Below are 23,370 nucleotides of genomic sequence, written 5' to 3'. Positions count from 1 at the left end.
AGAAATAAAAAAAGATATTAGCTCTTTTTTTCATTTCATTAAACCAGTGGCTGTTTCCTAATCCTGCTTGTGAATCAGCTGCTGTAACACACCCTTTTTAAGCTCATAAAGGCCTGAAGTATTGCGTCAGGTTCGTTGGGTTTCCGATCGATCCTGGCAAAGGCATACGCTTCATGATTGTTCATTTCTTTTCTTTTTTTTTCAAATTATAATAATGTGTACATGTTTGTTTTGAGGCCCTGCAGCAGCGATCAAGTGAGGACATGCAAATTTGAACTGAAATGACAGGACTGAGAAGCTGTTCTGTAGTTCCTGTATTACAGAAAACAGTGCGATGGGAAACAATAGGTGCAAAAAAACCCGAAACCAGTACTCCAGATCTAGCCTTGATGTCAAGAAGTGTACCTTTGATTGCAATTGTTTGTGATCCCAGTGGCCTCCAGTGCTGCTAAAATAGTCAAGATAGCAGCTTTTGTTGTTGTTAAAGTTTAGCTGTTCATCCCATAAAATAGCGTTTATTTTAATTTATTTTAATTTTTTTTTTCATTTCTGCTTGGGAGCTGCCGGCTCTTGTTTTTATGATTGTGAGTCGTGTTTGGGTGAGCAGGCCTAGGCTGGATGTGGCCTGCTCCATTGTGAGGTCTGTTGACAAAATATACAAATCGCAAGTTTCTGCCGAGATGAACAATACCACTGTAGCCAAGTGAGAGTTCGAAATCAAACTCCTCCTTATGCCTCCTTAAATACGCAATTAGGAGAGGACCAGAATGAATGTGTAAATATTTATCGTAAGATTGACACGATGTCTAGAAAAATGTTTCAGTGCCGTGAAACTGTGTTTTCAGATTAATATTTTTCCTCACTGTTTTTATGATTTGAATGAAACGTGTTCAATCGTAGTGTATGATGTCTGAAGGATCCCTGTCTCCCTTTGGCTTAGACTAGTTCATTAAGTACAACTCTGCTCTGTAGGGATTCAGAATCACCCAGGGTACAGGCATTAGCAATTCCTAATTCATTTAAAGTTCAATCCCCAGACGCCCAGGCTACTTAACCAACCCCCTTTTTTTTATTCAGCCAAACAATTGCTGGGTATTACTTTGCATGTGCTTATTACATGGAGCACAGGATTTACATGGTCTGTTTGATTTGTTATTCATTTATGTTTTTCTTTCTTTTTTTTTTTTTTTGCATCTAAAAACATTCAGTGCTTACAACTAACGATGAACGATTTGCCAGTCTGATTATTTTATTTTAAAAAAAGAAAATGAGATTAACATCATCTACTCAACCAAACCTAGAAACATGTCTGAGAGTTTCAGATGGTATATCTCTACTTTTCAGGGTTTCCGCATGTCTCCTCTGATACAGAAGGTCCCGTGTTACCCCTCGGGTATTGATGAACTGGCCCCTGTGGCTCCCAGGCTATATTTATCATGCCTTTTTTAGATAAGATTAAGTTCCTTCTCACTGACGGCGTAGAGCGGATGCAGGGACTGGACTTTTCTGCATGGACAGAATGAGCTAGTAAATGAATAGAGACGCAAAATTTATACTGATCAGTCGGCTGTCTTTGTGCTAAACCATAAAATAATAAAAACTATAGTTAGAGTTGATTGTTGAGTTCATGTTCAAAATTTATAACGAGTCCCAAGGGCTAATATCTAAGACTAGATGAAAAGCCATAGTCAGACGTGATTAATTGCCTGTTGGTGTTAATTTCTAAGTCGTTTGAAAGCACACAATAGATTGAACTAGATTCAGGTCATGGAACCTGTTGAAGATGATTCATTTGTGTATGCTGGTCAATTTCACTGCAAAACCAGCTCTCAGAAACCATCTGAAATGAGCACGTTAGATATGCAGAGTATGCTTTTTACGAGGAGATAATAATAAGTCTTGTTGTACTGACAGTTGTAAATGAAGATAAAATCAATTGAATGTGAGCCGCGACTGGAAAAAGTTAAAATAAAAACGTACTGCTGCACGGTTTGTGGCCACACACTCGGGGGGTCCTCACTAGAATAGTGCTGGACACAGACATCATAGCAATGGCTATATTTGTGGTCGTCCCTGATGGCTTCTTGTGGCCTGCACTTCATCAGTGTTAATGTATAAATCGGACCGCGTGATGGCTTGCTTTCTCAATAAGTGTTTTTGGTATTAATCTAGTTGTATAAGAACATGGGTTTCACTTTGATGATATTTCTAACAAATTCTTTTTAATTGTGGTGCAAAAGTCACATGTTGCTCATTTTAAATTGAAACCGTGGCCTGTTTGAACACGTCGTGTTTTCCGCAGTCGCTTGCTTAAAGCCGATGCTTTTTTTCTTTTTTCTTTTTTTTTTTGTATTCGATACTTCTCATTCTGTTTTGGAGTTTTTTTTTTTTTGGTCATTGTTTCCTTGTTTTTATTAAGCTCCTTCAATGCATTTGGTGCCATAATTTGATGTGCGAAGCTTCTTGTTTTGAGGAACTGTATGCAGAAAACCTTTCATTATGACTGCAACCTAATCATCTGCCGTCGAGCAGTCAGCAGACCGAACTGATGTGCTCATCTCGATGGCTCATCAGCTTAGTTTTTGACGACCTGGTCACAAAAGCCTACGTGTCATTTAGGCTCACCTCCTCCTCCTGCTCCTCCTCTTCCAGCATGTCGTGTCTCTATCACCTTTCCCTAACAACCCCCTTCAGCTCGAACAGGCAAACAGAGCAGGTATTTACTGTGGGTCCAAAGTCTAACTCAAGGGCTGTCACCGATGTGAAAGAATGCCAGTGTGGAGGAGAGAAAGAACTAAGCAGGAAAGAACAAAAGATAGGAGCGAAACAAGCAAAGAAGAAAAATACAGAGTGGAGAAGAGGGTCGTCAGGAAGCGAAACTGCCTCTTAACCGAGGTGTACAGGGAAGTGATGGAGGAAGTGGAAGAACAATAGAGCTAAAGCAGACGGCCCTTGATCATTCACCCATGTCCTTTGCACATGGCTTTTTACTACAGCTAGTTTTCCCTCTCCCTCTTATTGCATTCGAAGGCTAAATATCAGTGTCGAGACTGATGGAAGAAAAAAGACACGGCTAAATGGAGAGACACTCTCTCTCTCTCTCTCTCTCTCTCTCTCCCTCTCTCTGTCTTTGGCCTCTCTTTCTCTTTTAGAAACTCTCCCTCAGTCTGTCTGTCTTCTTTCAAGCCTGTAGCTCTCCCTCCCTGCCTGGATTTCTTGCTGACTAAACAGTTTTGTCAGCTGGCAGTCGTGCGCAGGCTGAGGATTTGCGATAGCTTCTGGAGGTTGGAGCGAGGGGGAGGGGTGGTACTCCCAGGCAGCACTTGTTGCTCAGTGGAACCGAGAGAACGAGGGAGGGAGGGAGGGACGGACGGACGGAGGGAGGAAGAAAGAAAGAGGGTGGGAAGAAGGGAGGAATAGTTGGAGACAGAGGGAGGCTGCAGGAAGGAAAGGGAAAAAAAGTGGCAGCAGCAACAGCATCGCCCAACCAGTTTCTGTGTGACCGAGGGAGAGAGAATGCAAATGTTACACAGCTGAATCGCCTGTATCTTTTTACAGCCCGATCGTTGTGATCTCAAAGTTATGTACTTTGCTTTGTTTTGAAAGACTTCCTCTCTCTCTCTCTCTCTCTCTCTCTCTCTCTAACCCTGTCTGCCTTTTTAGCCCAGCGAGGCAATATATTCCTAAAATTACCCCCCCACCACACACACACACACACACACACACACACACACCCACCCCAATGTGCTGTGGCATGTTTTCCACATCTGCCACTTTTGAAGACAGGAAGAAAAAGCACCCAAGTGTATTTGTGTAAACCGTATTAATCTGAACTGGGGCATGCTGCCTAGATAACAAACCCGGTCCAGTATGATGAGCTCTCTGAATGACACCCTACCTAAGAACCATAGCGTACGCTCGGAAGACACGTGGGTCAGCTGATGTTGAGAAAGTTGCTCTGGAGTTGTTGTCCCCCCACCAGCACACGTAGCAAAAGTGTATTTTTAAAGCTCTTCATGGTTACATTCTGTTGCAAAATGTGTAATTATAAGGGTGGGCTTTTGGTTTTAATCTCCTGTTGTAACCCCACTGTCTCTCTAACTGGTTACCTTTTCAGAGCCCTAGGTGCTCTATGCACACCCACATACACAATGTCCTGTCTCACAACTCACACTGGGTTGAAAAGGTACCATTGTTTGTTCTGCAAACATGGGACACACCTTGTCTCCATGGAGACAGGAGTGCATGCCCCTACTTTTGCTGCTTCTTCGGTTCGTGAAACTGTTGAGCCTCGCACTAGTTACAGCACTATTTAGGGAACGACATGGTTCTGACCTAGAAGAAATCATCCCCTAGCCGGTGGTACAGAAGTGGGGGAGGATAGGACAGGGTGGGGTTCATGAAGCAGTACCTGAAATGGAGGAGCCTCAGAGATTCATTGAAGAATGGGATCGGGGCTTGCTGATGGGGAGGGTTGAGGAATTTGACACTCTGAAACTTCAGCTGCACTTTTTTTTTCCCTTTTTTGCAAAAGTCTTGCTAAATGACTTAAAAGGAACATGGAACTGTCAAATATGCTGCATATTTGCTTTTCAAAGAGTATCCAGAAGTAAGCGTTTCTGAGAAATTGCCATGTCATTGACTGTTGGTTAAATTTTTTTTTTTTTTTACTTTGTTTCTTATAATTTTTTTCAAGACATTCACCATCTTGTTCATTGCAGAATAACAGGGACATGTATTTCTAGTTCAAGAAGCTGTAGCTGTACTATGGGATGGGATTGATACAGATGCTATACAGAGCTTCACTTAATGCCTTTACATCATACCATGGCAGAGAAGCGAAAAACAAAACCCCCACATGGTCGGGTCAAGCAATTTGACAGAAGACTGAGAAACCCACCCACCCACCCATGTGTTGGTACATAAGCATTAAGGAGATGGTGGACACAGATGCAGATGCCAGTAGTGTTTCCAAAATAAATGCTGTACAGTGATGTAGCCGGTGAAGACATCGGGGTGGGGCCTGGGCTATTTGAAGGTTGTGTGTCTAGCTCTAAATTTGGGTTGCGGTTATGTGGGGGCAGGTAAAACGTAAAGATCTGCCTGGCCCACTAAACTAGGGTTAATGGTACACTGTCAGCCTCCCTTGAGAAACACGGAGTCAATAGCTTTGCTGCCACACCTCTAAGAAAGGAGACAAAGGGGAGTGATTTGGATTCTTTCTTCTGCTTGAAACCTGGCCTTTTGATCAGGATCTGAGCACATAAAGAATGACCACAAGCCCTGCCCACCTTCAACACTTACTCCCTATCAGTAATTCACACTTATCAAAAGAGGTCTACCTGTACAACCCAGCCTTGTTCAAGCCTAGCTCCCTGTGCCCTACCTTTCACATATTTGCTCACTCACACTCAATTTTTTCAGTTCCTCACAATACAAGTAATCTAACCCCAGCCTCGTAATCTTGTTTTATCAGCTCTTAAGTTGAGCATGGAATATTTTATGGTGTGGCGGGTAAGAAAGTACAAGCAAAACGTAATAAGGTCCGACTTGTCCGTGCCTGCCGTCTGGCAAAAAAAAAAAGGACGAGCCATAACCACCATTTCTCAAAACAGTTTCAACTGAGGCTTAGTCATAAGGAAGTCACCATGCTTTTCTCCATCACACTTTGCCTTGTGACCTCAGCATCAAGCAGACCATTTCTTTCAAAGGAGCGTTATCTTTAACCACTCACTCACTCAGGCCTCAACTTGTGAACTTTGGTACCAAGTATCAGGGGGGAAAAAAAACTTAGAGCAATGATGGTCATAAATTTCAGGAAAGAAAAGAGAACGAGATAAGTATGTTGTCGATGGGCTCGTAAGTAGGAATCTGGGTCAAGGTTTCTTCAAATAGATCTTTTTCTGTTCATGTTTATAGTCAGTATTTAAGTAGTTATAGTCGTGTTTAGTTTTTTGTATCTTAATTTTAGACCACTCAGATTAAAATAGAGCCACTGACAACCCATTTGCTTACTATGAATGAAATAAGAAACCGGAGAGTAATAGAAATGGTCTGTGGTCTGAGCTTGTGTAACATTGAAATTAAGCCAAAAGATTGGCAAACAATTTCAGCGTGTGGCTCAAGTTGCGTGTTCGGATATATTTACGGCATTTAGCAGATGGGGTGGATTTCGATAATAGATATCCGTCCTTACTTCCAGAAACTTTCTCCATGTTTTTGACAGATGTGAGTTCAAGTCATAAACAGGACGGGTGATTCAGGCCACACATGCTGGTCAATACACTTTAAGTGTATTTCTGCTTTGGGCTTGTTTCTGCTATCTGGATGTGCTTATCTTGTATCTTTTAAAAAAATGATCACTTAGCATCTCATCATCTAGAATCAGCAGCCTGAATGCCAACACAGCAAAGCCTCAGGAACGTGGTGTTGTACTAGTTGAAGACCAAGACCCTATACATGTTTCATGTTGAACTCAGAAGTGTGTAATTAGTTCTGAACATCCATGTGTGTTTGTAGGTTTGTGGTTTCCTTTGTCCATTTCATCCCTCGGTAAGAAGATAGCTTTTCCCACCAGACTGCGAGTCTTTCAGATGTTTGCTGAAGAGGAAATGGTGGATACCGGCTGTTGTTTCAGAAGTTTGTAATTACCTCTACATTAAGAGAACGAACGCAGAACGTTCCCTGTGAGAATTTCGCTCAAGTGGACAAAGACCGTCCCACCAACCCAAAGTCGGCCAGTGATATATGTTCTCTTCCTGCGTTTCCATTCCAACTTTAACTGTTTTCATTCTTTCAAGGCCTCACTGTGTTGAGAGTTGTAACCCACCCACCAATCTGTACCCAGGCTTGTGCTGGCTAACATCTGATGAAACTCTCTTTATCACCCTGTTGGCAAAACATTGAGGGGGCTCATACAGATGGAAATGAGGCCTTTAGAGTCCCACAGTCGAAATGCTACTGCCCTAACGCCTCCGCAGAGTGCCATGGGATTACAAAAGGGACTGGTTTGCCATGACCCCAACCCATGACGGCTGCGATGCTACACCACAGAGCTCTTGATGTTCTTCATTCAGCGTTCTCTCCTCTACATTCTTTCATGTTGGTATCGGTTGTGTTTTACATATTTAGACATCACTGTCTTCAGTCGTTTGAATGGAGTTAACAGCTCATTAATGCCACTTAAAATAACCCTAGTATTACTGGAATAAATAGCATAATTCACCAATTCTGTTTTTGTACCGTACACTTAATGGTCTCTTGTTAGTTCCACTATATCAAGTGCTAACTACAAGGCGCTTTTTTGTATGAAGGTTACTTCCCTGAGTGATGCTCGTTCTCTTTGCAAAAGTCACAAAGGATTGCAAATGTTGCGAATGACGAAATTGGGGGCATTTTTGTCAAAGCCACCACATTGCAATTCGGCACTTTCTTAAGTAAGTCATTTACCCATTCATTGCATCTCATCATGTAAAAATAAATAGATAACCAAGGCTTTTTAAAATGCTCTCTGAAGTTCCAGAGCTTCCAACCCCCTATTTCAGATGAATTACTCCCTTGTAAGTGTATGTCCTCAGTCAGAGGCCTATGTACAGAGAGAGTGAGAGGGAGACTAGCACAGTGACTGTGGAGTGGCAAGGAAAAAAAACAATGTGACTCTTATTTCAGCCAGAGGAGAGGAGGGGAGAGCAGAGTACGCGATGTGATGCCGCAGAGTTGCTTCAGTGTAACCGAGAAGTTTCAGTATGCCCACATACCCGCGAGTTTGATGGATAACCCCTACTGCGAGGGCTGGTCTGCCTGTCAATCAAAGTGCACTGCCATAGCAAACAGCCGGCTGCCCAGCCTCTCATTGGCTGAAGGGTTGTCACGTGATTTGGTTTTAGGGGGTAGGTCCTGAAAGGTAGGTGGGTAAGAGCTTACACTGCAACAGTTGGTTGATGTTATGGCCTTGTACTTTGGCCTTCATCCTCATTTTGGAGTTTAGGTCATATAACATCAGAACAGGAGCCAAAGTGGTGTGTCGGGAGTGAGGACAAGAAGAAGAGGTGTGTACAATGATTCATCTGGAACTGCAGATAGTATTGCAGTTATTTTGGCATTCCAAGGACAGGTGTTGACTAAATACACCGCCATCTAGTTGCTAAACGAGTACTTTTTCCTTTTTTCCCCCAAGTGGCTGCCTTCTTCAGTAAAGGGAGGGGGAAAGGTTTCACAGGCCACAAATCATGTGTGCTTGCTCAGTGTGTGTATGTGTTTGAGGGAGAGAGAGACAGACATTGGGATAGCCTCAGTCTCAGTCCAGATGAACGGTGTATTCTTCTTGCTTTCACAAAGAGCTCCATTATAGCATGCTGTAAGAGGCGTATCTGCCCAGTGCTCCATTAAAGCCCCCTCCAGTGGTTTTCCTTCGTCTCGGCTCCCTAACAGACAAGGTGGAACCCACAGACGCCCGGCAGCACGACTCTACAACTTGGACCACTACTAATAGTAGCCTAGGCATCAGTCCCCAAAACACCATGAAGGCCCAGGGGTTAGAATTTTCAAATTTAAGAACCATGAAGAAGTTGGGACCACGATGCTGGGAAAAGCCAGCACGACATTCATTACAGTAGAGCTTGGTTCTTTTTAAAGAGCTTAAAAAAAATAAAGGGTTTGAGAAAATATTTTGAAAGCAGAACACAAAGTCGACTAGTCTACCCAGATTGTTATTACAGGAGATTTCTTGACAACTACTACTCTGAGTTTATTTTAATAAGATGTTTGGAGATGCATCCGTTCGCTTAGCTGAGGCATCAGGATACACAGATAATCCAGTTCCAGTGTATTTTGACTGAACTTGTTGACTTCTTTTGGAAGTTTCGTTAGTCAGCATAGCTAATTACTTTGCAGAGACATTTGAATCTCGCGAACGTCTACAAGATCCGCAGCTCACGGAGCACGTTGTGTGTTCAGGGCATATTGAGGATCTGTACACGTCTGCGTGTAATGGCTTGTCGGCTTAACGGGCCCGAAAAGCCCTTCGAGCACCCGATCCCTCCCTACATCGTTTTCTTTTCAGGTGTAGGGAGGCTTTTGGGTTTCACCTCATGAAGCCAGCGGCCACGCCTTAACCTTGCTTCAAAAAGAGATTATCCTAAGCATCTTTAGGCCTTTAGTTTCCAGAGACATGAAGACAGAGATACAGCTGTGAGCTCAGCTTCAGTATGATATAACCAGAGCTAATCTTGGACTATTACGTCTCTGTTTTTCAGAAAGCTCTGGCCAACACCTGATGTGTAAAACCCAAGCAAATGTTCTGGCTCCTGCATGCCATCTTAGAGTGGAAATATAGCATTCATACTCACCTAGTCATCATTCACACCTTTACTCTGACTTGTATAAATACAAGTTATACAAATAGTCTGCTTCTCTTTTTCATGCTGACTAAATGTTTTGTAGGAGCGTACCAGTTTTTTGACTGACATGTCATTTGCAGATTAGAGCATTTTATGACTTTTTTTTTTTTTCTCTCCTTACTTCCCTCTCTGAGAAGAATAGAATCAACGCTACTAAAGGTTTAGCTTTGAAATAAAATTTCAGTGCTAAATCCGGAGTAGTGCCTCATCTCTATGTTATGGCTTCATACATTGTCCATCAGAGTACGAGTAGAACAAAACAAGAACATGGATAGAATGTTTTAGTTACTGGTTCCAAGGATATGACCTGTTCCATGCTGTGGGATAGAGACGGACACATTAATGTTTAAAAAAAAAAAAAAAAAAAAAAATGGTTACAGCCTTATTTATACGTTTGCTTTGTTTGTTGATTGATTTATTTATTTGTATTTATTAGAGAGACAGCATTTTCATATAACATCATAGTCTTCTTAAACTTTTTTTTTTAAAAAACCCTCCGCATGCCCTGTGTAGTACAGGTTTATTCAAACATTAGCCTTTATTGTATTTAAATGCGTACAATTGTAGTCCCGCCTAGACAAAACGAGTGATAAAAATTGAGATTAAATTAAAGTGAGTTTCACTTTTCATCTTTGTCACATGCATAAAATGTGCTTTAAGCATCTATACGTAGTCAAAGTTTTGCGCTACGGCCGTACACGTCTACCCAGAGACAACAATGATAAATAAGTAGCTCTTGCATAGTAGAGAAAGTTGCTAAAGGAGGGAAGTAAAATAGTAGTAAAGTGTAAACATGTGAAAGGTACGAGGTCATAAAGTGTCACGATGGATGATATCGGTATTATTTATAGATACAGCAATTAGAACGTTTCATTTTAAACTCGAAACCCGTTAACTTTGATAATGACGGGTTGGCTTACATCACCGGACCTCACTTTGAGACAGACGGAGTTTTGGTATATATCGTTATCATCCAGAAGTATGTCCGCCGGGCACGGACGGGTCGTCATGGAGGAACGATTTATGGAGTGGAGCCGTCACTGCCGCCCTTCGATGAATGCACCATTTGTTGCAGATGGACAACTGTCAGAGAAGAGCACTGAGGCCTGCAGCGTCCTCACTGTCATAAATACAGCTGAGGGAAAGATTGAACAGTGTCGAGAGAGAGAGAGAGAGAGAGAGAGGAGAAGGCGGGAGGGATTCCCATGTGACTTCTGTCTAGGAGTCTTGTTTCATTGATGGTCCAAGTTAAGCATGACTAACCACACAAGCGTTAAATATATTAAATACGTTCAGTACGTATGGTTTTATACCTTTTGTGTGCGATGCAAAAAGGCACTTCATGTCTGTGCTTTAATCGCTACTCTGAAAAGGTGTGCTGCTGTATAAAGAGAATGCCAGACATCTGATTTTCCTGCAGGAACATGTCTGGAAAACAAAGCAATAAGAAGAGCATCGGTGAGATGGAGGTGGGGGGGATTAGGGGCACACTTTGTATTTCTCCACGATTACCACCTCACAGTCTCTCCGTCAGTGTCAAGTTGACTGGGAGGCCTTGTAGCCCGACATCAATGCGACCTTATTCATTTATTCCTTAAGAGAATCGAACAGCAGTCAACATGCGAATGGCTGCAGTGTTTTAATGCGCTGGAAGGATAGTGATGGTCTGTGAGCAAGCCTGCCTGCAAACACTTGTGCATACATACACACTCGTACCATCTGTAGCGTGTGGTGGACAGTGTACGCTTTTTTCCAAGGCAGCTGTCAATGGTACACCAATCTGTCAGCGCACAGTCTGCATCTGTACTGCCTCTTTGTAACTCACACCGTGTGTGTGTGTGTGTGTGTGTGTGTGTGTGCGTGTGAGTGTGCTAGTATGAGCATGCATTCCAAATCGTCCTTTGTTGATCTGACCTGCAGTCAGTCTCTGGTGAGGAACCCCTGCTCTTCTCCGCTCTACATTTTCGTACATTTGCATGGACATGGAGAGGAGGCTGAATTTGAGCCTGTCTCCTTCCTCCAGGCAGGCTCATATGACCAGACAACCTCTGCATCAGTGCTCCACAGTGAGCACAGCCAAGCCTGGGCAGCGTACACGCTATTCAGGCCCAAATAAAGACGTACTGGCTCGAGGGAGGAAAAAAAAAAGTTCCAGTTGCTGGCACCTGTTGCCAAGGACCATCGGTTTGCAGCCATATTTAATTCCAGAGCCAAGAGCTGCTGTGTCAGCAACCCCTCCGTAGTGCTAAAACACACCTCATCAGCGGAGTATTATCCCTCATGTTCATGATGTTAAAGCAAAGGAAATATGTTCTGACATGAGATTATATTTGGCACGGTCCAGTAAAAGTATTTGCTATGATTATGATAACACGTTATGATCATAAGTCTGTAATGAATGTAATGTTTTCTAGCTACACTTTTACACAAACTCACACATTTCTCCATATCATAAGCTTTGGATATTCTTTGGTGTCGGGTTATTTTTGATTATTTTTCGCATCTTTTTTGCGTCTCTTCGGTCTTAAAAGTTTTTGTAACCGAAGTTGAAAGACAAGCAATTTGAAACCATTCCAAACTGCTGTGAGCCTCATGAGAATAGCATTAAAGTCAAATCCTGGACAACTACAAGACACATGTATGGCCATAAAAGAAAGGATTTCTTTATGTACTGTTTTGTTCATTACAGCATTTAAGTTAGTTCAAGTTAGTCTGCATGCATTTTATGAGACAAAATTTTTCTCTATATTTATATACATCAAATTCTTACATTACTGTTGCACACTGAAGTAGCTACAGTTTCCTAGCGGACGTTTGTAAGTAGCACGTCGTCTGCATCGTGAACGACTGATGTACTACACATTTGTTCTGCTGTAGCTCAAATCCCGAGCAAACACACTTGCTATTTAGTATAAAAATTTGAAGTTATTATGGTGTCATGGAGTACAGCATGTCCTCATAGAGTTGACAAGAAACCAGGAGTGTTAACAGCTGCTCAGATTTAGCCATGGCAGTGTGTCTGTTCTTCTTTTAAGTAATTGGGAGTCAGTAAAATCACTCGTCCAGTTCATTATCTTATGTAAATATGTATGTCATCGTTAGGCTAGTAATGGAGACTTTAATGCACAATACACATTATTAATCTTTTGTATAGGTTGAATTTGTTTCTTATCAAGTCTGGGTCAATAACATCTGTTGTAAACTTTCCCCATCTCTCGGTTTAAGAAATAAGATATAGTTATATTTATCCGTATATTGTAACCATGAACGAATCTCGGCAGCTTTGCATTTAGACGTTTCAACACGCATCATTGTTAAGTTTACTTGCTATTAATCACTAGCTTATTCTTTTAGGTAGCTGTAATGGTAGCGGCTGATAAAGAATATAGTGTTTGCTGAGAAATAGAGCTGCCGAAACTTTAAGCCCATCACCGTGGAGTGGAATTTCCATACCAGCATGACTGTAGTAAAACATTAGCAGTCTATTGCAGAAAATGTACAGAGAGGCCCACTAGCATCTCTACAAGTCAGGCCATGTCTCTACAGCTTTCCTGTTAATCTCCAGACATGGCCGTGGTGGCAAAGCTACTCTCGCCATCTCTCATTTTTTTACGTCTTCTCCAATTTTCTCTCAAGCAATACTGAATGCACCACCATTTATTGACCAATTTAAATTTCCTTTGCCACTCGGCTGAGGTTTTTGGAAGAATATGCGGGCAGGCGAACTGGAAGCTAAATCCATAGAGGAACCTCATGGTTCCTGAAAGAGAACGTAATGAAGGTTTAGCAGTGAGTCTCCTGCTGCAGGGTCTAAAGATCTTTTCTGCTCAGCTCAGAAAGCTTGGATACGGATAGTCATATCTCCTAGAGAGCACGCTTTTCATTTAATTCATTTAGATTTGTCGAACGTGGTGCATTTAAAACAAAAAAACTGCAGGTTTTTGTGATGTACATTCGTGAAGAACATTTCGACCTTTGTGATAATTACAGCCTGTACAATCCCAGTGAAAACTGAACATTTCTGGGGAAAAAAAACAACAAAACACTAAATTGAATATCCTGATTGTATAAGTGCGCACACCTCTGAACTAATACTTAGTTAAAGCACCCTTTGAGTTTATTGCACCACTCAGTCTGTTTGGATAAGAGACTTATCAGCCTGGCACATCTTGACTTCCAGATCTTTTGTACTGCGAGGAGATCTGTTGTGCACAGCCCTCTGTAACAGTAAAATAATTAAAACGAGAGAAACATAGAAACAGAGAAAAAAAAACAAACAAATCTAAACTTTTTAAGAAAACCTAAATGTATCCGTAACCGTTTTGTGTTATTTATCTATCGAATATCTTCCATGAAGAAAAAATCGCTCGGATGTAAATCGAGCAAATTAGATATAACGAATGTTCTGGTGCTCATTGAGATAACAGGAAGACCTGGTGCTCGACACTTCAGTTACATACAGTTAGCGAATCAACTCAGACATCGTGTTAAATTCTACCCAAGAAGCAAAAAAAAGTGTGAGTGATGCTCAGAGCCTAATGTGTCTTCAGTGATTTCTTAAAGCAACAGAGGAAAAATAAGCTAAGAAGTAAAGAAATGTATTTTGATGTATTTTTGTGTAATATTCGAGTAAACGGTATATGAACAAGTCTCGGTATGTGCGTGAGTAAGTCTGAGTGTGCCAGTGTGTACGGTCTGGCTCGATAACGATGTTCTTCCCCTCCCTCTTCTTCACATTGTCCTTTCTGTGAAACTAACACAAAGTGTAAAAGCGAGCGAGCAAATGAGTCAGGGAGGGAGCTGTTGACGTCGCCTCAGAGAGAAGGAAGAAACCGGACTTTCTCGTTAATCCAGATTTGTACATAAACTTTGCTCTGGTGTTTCTGCTTCTGTACACTCCTACATCCACACACACACTTTAAGCTTTTAACTTTCAGCTCCTGCATCTGCTTTTTACATCGTCACACACACCGGTCTCTCTGTCTGTGCCGGCCGTGCCTTTGCCTGCGCATGTGTGTTTGGTTTTAAAGCACTGTGTGAGGCTGGAGATATGGGCAGGTGGAGAAATAGTGATATCTCCCTGAGCCAACTGCTCTCAAAGCTGACGGTTCCTACACTTGTCCGTGCCTGTCATCCTGAACAGAAACAGCACAGCAGCATTCTTTACTCTCACTCACACTCTCTCCCTCTCTCTTTCTCTTTCACACACACACACACACACACTCTCTCTCACACACACAAACGATGATGTTTGGCGTCAATCAGTAACGTCCACCTCACACCGAGACTCTAATTATAACCTTGCTGAGTCTCCAGTTACAATTATATTCTTCGCTCTGTTTACATTCGCCCCCATAAATAGGACAATAATTTTAGAAAGCGTGCGCAAAAAACGTGTATTATTTTGCATGAGTTCTTTGCATGGTATCTTGGCGCATCTCTGACTCTACTGAGCAACACAACCAGCACAGACGATACCACAGCGAAGGCACAGCAGTACAAATACCGCAACTGTATATCTTCCGCCAATGTATGTTAGCATCACAGACTCGAGGAACAAAATACGGTCCGTAGGATCAGTCTAGGAAATATAATCAGCACGCCACATGGTATTTCTATTGAAAATCATTTGCTAAATTGAATCGCATTTCTAAAAAACAAATCGGCAAAGAAAACGTGCTTTCATTTTTAAGAAATGTCTCACAAATTACCCTTCACACACCTTTCCGTGACATTTCTAAAGTTTTAATAGTGTGGTCTTGGTCTAGCAGATATTTTTATACAGAAATGCCTGATACATGATATCTGTTTAAAACAATTTAACCACGTGGTCGACCAATGGAACTTAAAAACGATAGAGACGAGACGACGACTGACGCTTTTCTAAGCGACTTCTTTTGACTCTGCTGTTGTAAGCATCGCCTTTGTAGATTAGCCTAGTGTCCTAAGAGATCTTAACTGTTCAGAATAATTTCCAAACAGTCTTGAAATGACTATGCAATGATTTCTAGCGAGGACGACCATGCAGTCGATTACAGATCCTCGTTACCGTCTCAAACCCACCCCCGAATGTGTTTCAAGTGATCAGGTCACGACGCGTCTGCAGGACGCATTTGACCCTGGTCACACCTGTACATAGTGCTGATCAGTTGTGACCTGATCACCGACGACGCATGTTAATGCCAGGTGTGAACGGGGTCAGAGCTGTAAAAACCAAACGGCCAACAGGCAAAATGTCAGTCAGGGATCCGCTGCTGCTCGCTCTCGTTCAGCTCGCACACCTGGACTAAAAACGAGAACGTCTGTGGGACCCACATGTCGGTTTAAGAAACATGGTTCTAGCATCTCAGATCCAGATGTTATGTAAAATTTAAGCCTATATTCAAAATGTCTACAGAAAGAAAGAAAATGCAAATTGGTGGCTGCTTCCTTCAGATGCTTATTTTTAAATAATTGGTTAAAAGAGCAGCAGGTAGAAACACAGTCTCGTGTCTAACTCGTGTCTGAACCGTCCTACTCAGCAGCATGTAGTGTCGTGGTAATATTGCTCAATTGGTGTTAGCTGGCAGACTTATTTAGCAAACATGACACTTTCATGGCGCTAACTAGTGCATAATTAAATAGGGCATAATTGCACAGGCTTATGTGGTATCATCTGGGTAAAGCACGTGCATCCATTTTGTGAAGAGAATGCCAGGCGTATTACTTGTAAAAGTTAAAAAAAAAAATGTAAGCAAAGCGGTTCATCATTCGAGGATTAGCACTGATTATAGCTAGCCGATTACGTCAACATCGTTCTACGGCAAGCGCTAATCACAGCTGCGCGTTTCTGTTCGCTTGCTACCCTGCATCCTCTGTTTCAGCCTCACACACTGCTGGTATTCAGTTGCTGTGGCTAGAGATGATGCAGAGCCTGGGTGTGTTCTTTACACACACACACACACACACACACACAGGCATGGCTCAAGACCTTTGCAACCTAAAATGTCTCCTCCACCCTGCCATTATAACTACCTCCGTGTGCCTCAATTAGGCAGTCTTACCAGCCACTAATCTGATAATCACTGTCTTCTCTCTCTCTCTCTCTCTCTCTCTCTCTCTCTCTCTCTCTCTCTCTCTCTCTCTCCCTCATCCCCCCTTTCATTTTCTGCCATTTTCTGCCTCCTTTATTCCCCCCATCTATTTACATCTATTTTCTTTCTCTTATCATTCTCTTATCCTTCAATCTCCATTCTTCACTTTTTAACCAGCAGGGCCGGGTACGAGGCGTCCATTCGTCCTCTCTCTTCCTCCTTCTCAGTCGTCTCCCTCCATCACCTTCTTCGCCCGTCTCCTCCGTCTTTTCAAAAGCTCCTTCACAAAGACGATAAGCCGTTAGCGGCCCGTAAATCTGTCCTCCTCCTCGTCTCTGCCCATCTGTATCTCACTCTATTTTACACACTCATTTGCATGAACACACAGACAGGAACCGAAGCTAGACGAGGGACTACAAAGACAAAGTACGAAGAAAGAAGTCTCGGGTTAGACGTAGAGCTGGAGAACAGACGTACGACGCCGTGTCCATCGGCTAGTAATGTTCTGTAACAGTTTGTGCTGCATTACTTCAGCTTTACAGCTTTTTACAGCTTCGTCATTGACTACAGCACATCCAGCGTCACGTGTGACTTTCAGTACTTTTACATTTCTCATTTTTTTATATGCTCATTTCACTTAGATTGGCAAGATGTATAGCCACTTTGCACAACAAAAGCAGTATACAGGAGGAGTTAGAAAAAAATTAACCTAACAAAACTAGGCAAGGCTTTTACTCGGAAAATACATATTTAGGAGTCTTTCTAAATGTCTCTCCAAGAACAAATCCTATATTTCTTATTGAGTAATAAAGTGAAGGTTCCCTACTAGCTGCTGTTGTTGACCCAGAATACTGTACGATTCTGTTTTTGTAACGCTTTAACTACTGCTAAAATATCTCATTTTACCTACCTCGAGCCTGCCATCAGTTGCGGCATGGAATTAAAAAGAACAACAAACAAACAAACATTGCATTAAATACAGCGTTAGAATGATTTATTTCTGTATTTATTTTTACTTTATCTTGCAGCCTGAGGCACACAGTCCGGTGTCAAGTCGTAAATAAGAAAGCATTGCTTCTGGTTTTAACTTTATAACAGCGTAGTATGGGGCCAGATCACTGTGTGTGTTAGAAGTACAGTAGATTATAAGACAGCATCTTGACTCGTGAGTTCTGATTTCCTGCTCAGTGTTATATGTAAACATCGTTTTAGAATTTCATGTAGTCACGTGATTTATTCGCTCTATTTCTATCCTATGAAGAGATTTTTGTTAACAAAAAGTGGAACACGTTCGGCCACAGTTTTTATTCACCGATAGTAGTTTAAAGGAACTTTTGCCAATTTAAGTGGGAAAAAAAGAGAACAGAAAAACTCAAGTTGTATCACAAATTCTGAAAAAGAAGCTGCAGCAAAATCAAGCATTTTGGCCAAACAATCACAAAAAACTCACTTTTCTGGAGAGACCGGATAGTTATGTTGATTTTGTGTTTTTGAACTCCAATATTTGCATGGTATATTCACATAGTCGTCATTTATATAGGAGTTTTTACTCTATCAGCTGAGTAGGAGGTGAAAATTTAGTTTCTTGAGCCGTAAATTATCCCCATTTCTTCACAAGTCACATTATACGCAGCAGGTTTTGTATAATAGAGTTTGCATGTGTTGTCATCCAAGCATCTTCATCTTGTGTGTGTGTGTGCGAGAGTGCACGTGTGTGTGTATGTGTATGTGTGTGTATATTAAACCCTGTCTGTGGTTTTCCTGCAGTGTGAACCGTGGGTGCTGACGCTCGAGGTGCACGGCGGTCCCTCTCCACAGCCTCATTCGAGGACTGGTAAATATCCCTCCCTTTCAGGCCGTGCCTCCTCAACCTCACACACAGCCTCAGCACATCCTTCTTTAAAATAAAAAACGCACAGCATGGACTAGCTGTTATGGAACTTTGCTATCTGAGCAAGCATGCAAAGTATCGTCTGAAACTTTACCCCAAAGTGTCACTGTTCTAGCTTTTTCCTTGTCACTTTGCCAGCTCTGTTGCTTTATTATTTATTTTTTCATTTTAATTATGGTTTCAGTTCTTATCCCGGTGAAACGGCTCTTCCGTTTCATGCCTCTGTGTCTCTGCTTGCTGCCCTCTTTTGCACGCAGAGAGAATGCACCGCGCTCGTCCGTCCAGCCGTGTCGGAGAGCATGCGCTCGCTTCTTTTGGCCGCACCGTTCGAAAGTCGCAAGTGTCGTCGTACCATTTTCAATCTGAAACATGTGCGTTTCTGAGGATCTGCTCTGATACTGACATCACTGTAACCAAACGAATCTGCAGGCTGCTGATGCAAAGTTATGTAAAGCACCACAGGCTTGATGAAGCTTTAAAGATAATCTGTGTCCTACGTTCACATGTAATTTTTGTGTTTTCTCAGTCAATAACACTAATATCAAGGAGTTGAGTTTTTTTTGTTGTTGATTTCCGGGCTGAGGAAAGTATGCAGTGACTTCGAGCTGGACAAATAATATTTTCCAATCCACGGTCGTCTTTTATGTTGCGAACATGTGTCGTGTTGACATGAACACAGGCGACAAATTGTCTTAAAGTCCACTGACGAAATCACTGCATTTTAGCTCATTTCATATTTCTGTACACTTTTGTGGACAGAAGCCTCAGGATCCTAACAGTTGCTTGCTGCATCCTTTGTGTACATGCAGTTCTGTGTCGTCTTCTAGTTTTTTCAGTGACGGTCACTAGACTGATAGAAGTTTTATTTGAAGCAGCTATTGGTGAGTAAATCATGTGTGTTTACTGATAGACTATGGCCAAAGGTCTGAATTGCCTCTTTCTTGGAATGTAGGCAGTTTGTGGCTGCGTTTATTGACAAAACGTACAAACCTCTCCATCTAACTAGCAGCCCAAGGACTCCCTTCATCAACCTTAAGGGGGTGTAACTCAAGGTCATTTGCATGGATGAATGTACTTTTGTTCTCCTTGTAGCCCTGTGTTTAAAGGTTAAACATTTGTTTGCTCCCTCTTTGTGCCACAACGATAGATGATTGATGAAGCAGTGCCGGTGAATAGTCCTGGCTCACTTGTACTGTAGATGCGGTGCACTTTGTGCCAACCACGAGGCGTCCATGCTGTGGCACGATGACAGCCGGTGAGAAGCTGCAGAGATTGAGCACAGAGATCCTACACCACGGTCTCATTAAAACCATATACAGGGACAGAAATACTTATGAAGTACTACTGGTCTGTGGTAAGATTTGAAATCATATGACAGGCCAAGACTTTTTCATGTTTGTTCAGGAAAGAAAGCACTGCTTCTGCTAAGAAAACTTCTCTTTCTCATTAATATTGGTCAGGTCAGCTGACTGCTTGTAGGAGAGGTGCAAAAGGAGAAGTTGAAATGAGCTTTAGAGGGAAAGCTATTCCTTCCTCCTGCAGGGTTTGAAAGAGAGAGCAAGCCAGCAACCTTAATGAAACCATAAAGAATACGAGAGGATTAGCCTGGTTTTCCGTAACGAAAGACGCTGCACCGTGTCACGGTAGAGACGTGGAAACCCTGCTCTCTGCTGGAGAAGCTACCGCACATGGCTGCCGAGTTTCTCTGCTCTGTGGTTGGAGCTCATAGACACACCCTTTGTTCCCCCTCAGCACCGAAAGAAAAGAGTGTAGAGAAGGACAATGCTATCTCTGCAGCCTTAGATGAGTTAAACAGTATCCTGTGTGTGTGTGTGTGTGTGTGTGTGTGTCTCTTAGATAGCCACGTATGCTCGAACAGTTGTTTCTGTTCTGCTCTGTGTTCAGTTCGAGCCAGATCTAAACAGGAAGCGTTTAAATAAGTGCATTTTCCCACAGAACGAGGAGGTTTACCTCCATAAGGGCAAATTTAAGATTCAAAACGAATTAATTCATTTTAGTACAAAAGTCACACTTGTGCTTAGACTTGGGCATAAATGGGTTAAGTTTTAACAGTAAATAGACATTCGTGATAAACAAGAAACATTGCCCAGGTTACGTCCCTTTAAAGTCTGCAAATTTACGCGAATTGTTTTATTCGTTCAGTACAATTAAATATGATGAACGGAGGTTTCTGTAAAAATTAAACTTCCAGCAATCCTTTGTAAAGTGTGTGTTTCAGGGCAAGGTGTTAAAGAAGCGTGAATAAATAATTGCCGAGTGTGAAGAAGAGAGAGATTTTATTATTATTTTTTTCTTCTTCCTGTCACTTTGTTGTAGCCTGGGCCTCTGATCAACCATTCTAGCTTCTTCCTCTGCAAACGTGTCTCTGCAGTGATCTGCTGATCTTTGCCCTGAGAGAGAGAGAGAGAGAGAGACTTAGTGAAAACAAGGGAGTGAGAACGAGTCGTAATATAGGAATGGAGGAGTGTAGATGGAGACATTTATTTTTAATTAACGAACGAATTCATTTTGATTAATTAAGCAGTGCCATCCTGCTGGTGTGTTTTCAGGCTATTTTTATTTATTTATTTTTTTTGTTCAATGGGTTTCTGGTATTATGGCAGTGAGCAGCATTTTTTTTCTCCTTTCCTTCAAATGCAGAAAGAAAACAAAAATCCTGTTAAATTTCACAAAGCATCTTTAATCTGAGGGGCATCCAAGACTTTAGTGTGGTGTTAAAAAATCCATTTACATAAAACACCATTGTGTAGAATCAGAAAGTGATGTGTTATCCTTTTAAAAATCATGTTTTTCTTTTTTAGTGGAACTCGAAGTTTAGTTTCCTTCTGTTGTCAGTATTATAATGGAATCATTGTTGTAGCTTAAGTACTTTGAGTGCAAAGCAAGTTAACTAGAAGCTTGGAGTGATTTCCCTGGCACTTTGTGTGTGTGTGTGTGTGTGTGTTTGTGTGTGTGTGTGTTGGCATGTTGAGGCAGGATGCAGGCATGTGCAAGCCTCGGTAGCACAGAGTGACTCAGTAGAGACGAGAGAACAGCAGCAGACACGGATGACTCTAGCTTTCCCATAGGATCTAAAACACACACACACACACTTTGGTTCATTGCCATGATGTGACTAAACTGAATCTTTAACACGTTTTAAGGGCTGTGAGGGAGGGCAAGAGCAGCTTCCTTCCTCCATCTCCTCTCACTTGTGCTTTGGGTTAGTGATACACCACATTATTTGAGTGGGGTTGTAGCCATCCTCCCCTCCACCACCTCTCTGCCTTTTCTGCCCTGAGTCTGTTTGAGAAACAGGGTGTCAGGACAGACACACAGGAGGCTGTAATAAATAGCCAACATATGGTCACCGGATCTTTGGCCTCGCAGGCCCCTCACCCTTACTCCTAACTTACATCTCTCTGTCTCTGTCTCTGTCTGTCTCTCTCTCTCTCTCTCTCTCTCTCTCTCTCTCTCTCTCTCTCTCTCTCTCTCTCTCTCTCTCTCTTTTTGTCTCTCTCTCTCTCTGTCTGTCTGTCTCTCTCTCTCTCTCTCTCTCTCTCTCTCTCTCTCTTTTTGTCTCTCTCTCTCTGTCTGTCTGTCTCTCTCTCTCTCTCTCTCTCTCTCTCTGTCTGTCTCTCTCTCTCTCTCTCTCTCTCTCTCTCTCTCTCTCTCTCTCTCTCTCTGTGTGTCTCTATCTCTCTGTCTCTCTGTTTCTTTGTGATGGAACTTTTCTTATTTATTTTCCTCACTGGCCACCAATCCAGAATTAGGCTTTCAGAAACTTTTTACTTGTTTTTACTGAAAATCGAACAAACAAAAAAACAGTTTTAAATGGGTATCTACAGCAACAGAGCTACTAACAGCAGGGTATTGTTCAGTGCTGGTTGGTTTCGAACACACACTATACTACGAGTGGCGATATACACGCACAGACAGTTATAAAAAAAACAAGGAAGCTTATAATAGTCTGGTTTCTTGGTGCCATGTTTGTGGCATGAAAAACAACACTGGGTTGTTTTGTTTCTCAACCTAGATAGAGTTTCAGTTTAAGTTCACAGAACTGCCTAGAATTCATATATAATATGTGTTTGCAGCTTTAAGGAGAATCTTTATGTATTGTGAACACACTTAAAAACCTTTTTCTTTTGAAATGGTCGTGTGTGTGTGTGTGTGTGTGTGTGTGTGTGTGAGAGAGAAAACATGTAATAGAAGCATGTTCTGTAGAGTTTGAGTCAAAGGGGGACCCTAATAATTCAAGTTCATCATTCATTAGTTTATCTCAGAAATATCCTTAAGCACTATATTAAAGGTTCAGGTGCTGTCACATGGGTGAAAAATGAACTAGCGCTCTGAGATCAGATGGCGCCTGTTTGGGTCTGTTATTGTTTTTAAAAGTGCAGTGGAAAAACTGCTTTTTTTTGTACCTCTCCTCCTCCCCTCATCTCTTGCTTCTTTACATGTGGGTGCTCTCCTCTCAGCAGGTAAAAGCATACAGCACCTCCCCACACCGACACACACACACACACACACACACACACACACACACACCAGCACCATCCTCCCTCCTGTTAACTTTGAAGTGCATGTGTCACTTTCGGCAGTTTGGCTCTGAGCCATTGTCTATCAGCCAGGTTTCGGAAAAGCTCGCGGCAGCTCCAGCCTGGGAACTTCAGACAAGCAGGACAGCTTCTAAAACACCCTGTACTCATTCCTCCTGGAGCCGATCCACTCTCGAGTCGAGAAGGAAACACTTTAGCACGCAATGCGGATCGTGCTCCAGAACACCATGGGGGCCATTTGCTTCAATTTTGGACCTTGACCAGTGTTTATAGTTAAATTTAGATTAGGAATGAAGGTTAGCTAGTCTAATAAATAACCAGGTGTTCTTTCACATGTGGCACAGTCACATGTAGCAGCAAAGAACGACAGAAAATATCCGTTATTTCGGTCGATATTTTCTCGATGCAAGTCGCAAAGACAAATGTCGCAAAGACAAAAACAGTTT

At 42.1% G+C, this 23,370-nt stretch overlaps 1 protein-coding gene across 4 annotated transcripts in view; it reads left to right on the top strand.

Annotated features, from left to right (window-relative positions):
* Nucleotides 1-23,370, top strand: part of rreb1a (ras responsive element binding protein 1a) — a 48,323-nt gene that overhangs the window by 2,496 nt on the left and 22,457 nt on the right. Inside the window, exon 2 of one of the 4 annotated variants that reach the window (XM_060869615.1) lies at nt 18,239-18,305. The exons of the other annotated variants lie outside the window; for them this stretch is intronic. The gene's annotated coding sequence lies outside the window, so the exon portion shown is untranslated. The remainder of the gene's footprint in view (nt 1-18,238; nt 18,306-23,370) is intronic. 4 annotated transcript variants of the gene reach the window in all.

This window comes from Tachysurus vachellii, chromosome 5 (genome assembly GCF_030014155.1).
Source record: "Tachysurus vachellii isolate PV-2020 chromosome 5, HZAU_Pvac_v1, whole genome shotgun sequence".
NCBI lineage: Eukaryota > Metazoa > Chordata > Actinopteri > Siluriformes > Bagridae > Tachysurus > Tachysurus vachellii.
This window is presented reverse-complemented; position numbering and strand designations above follow the sequence as displayed.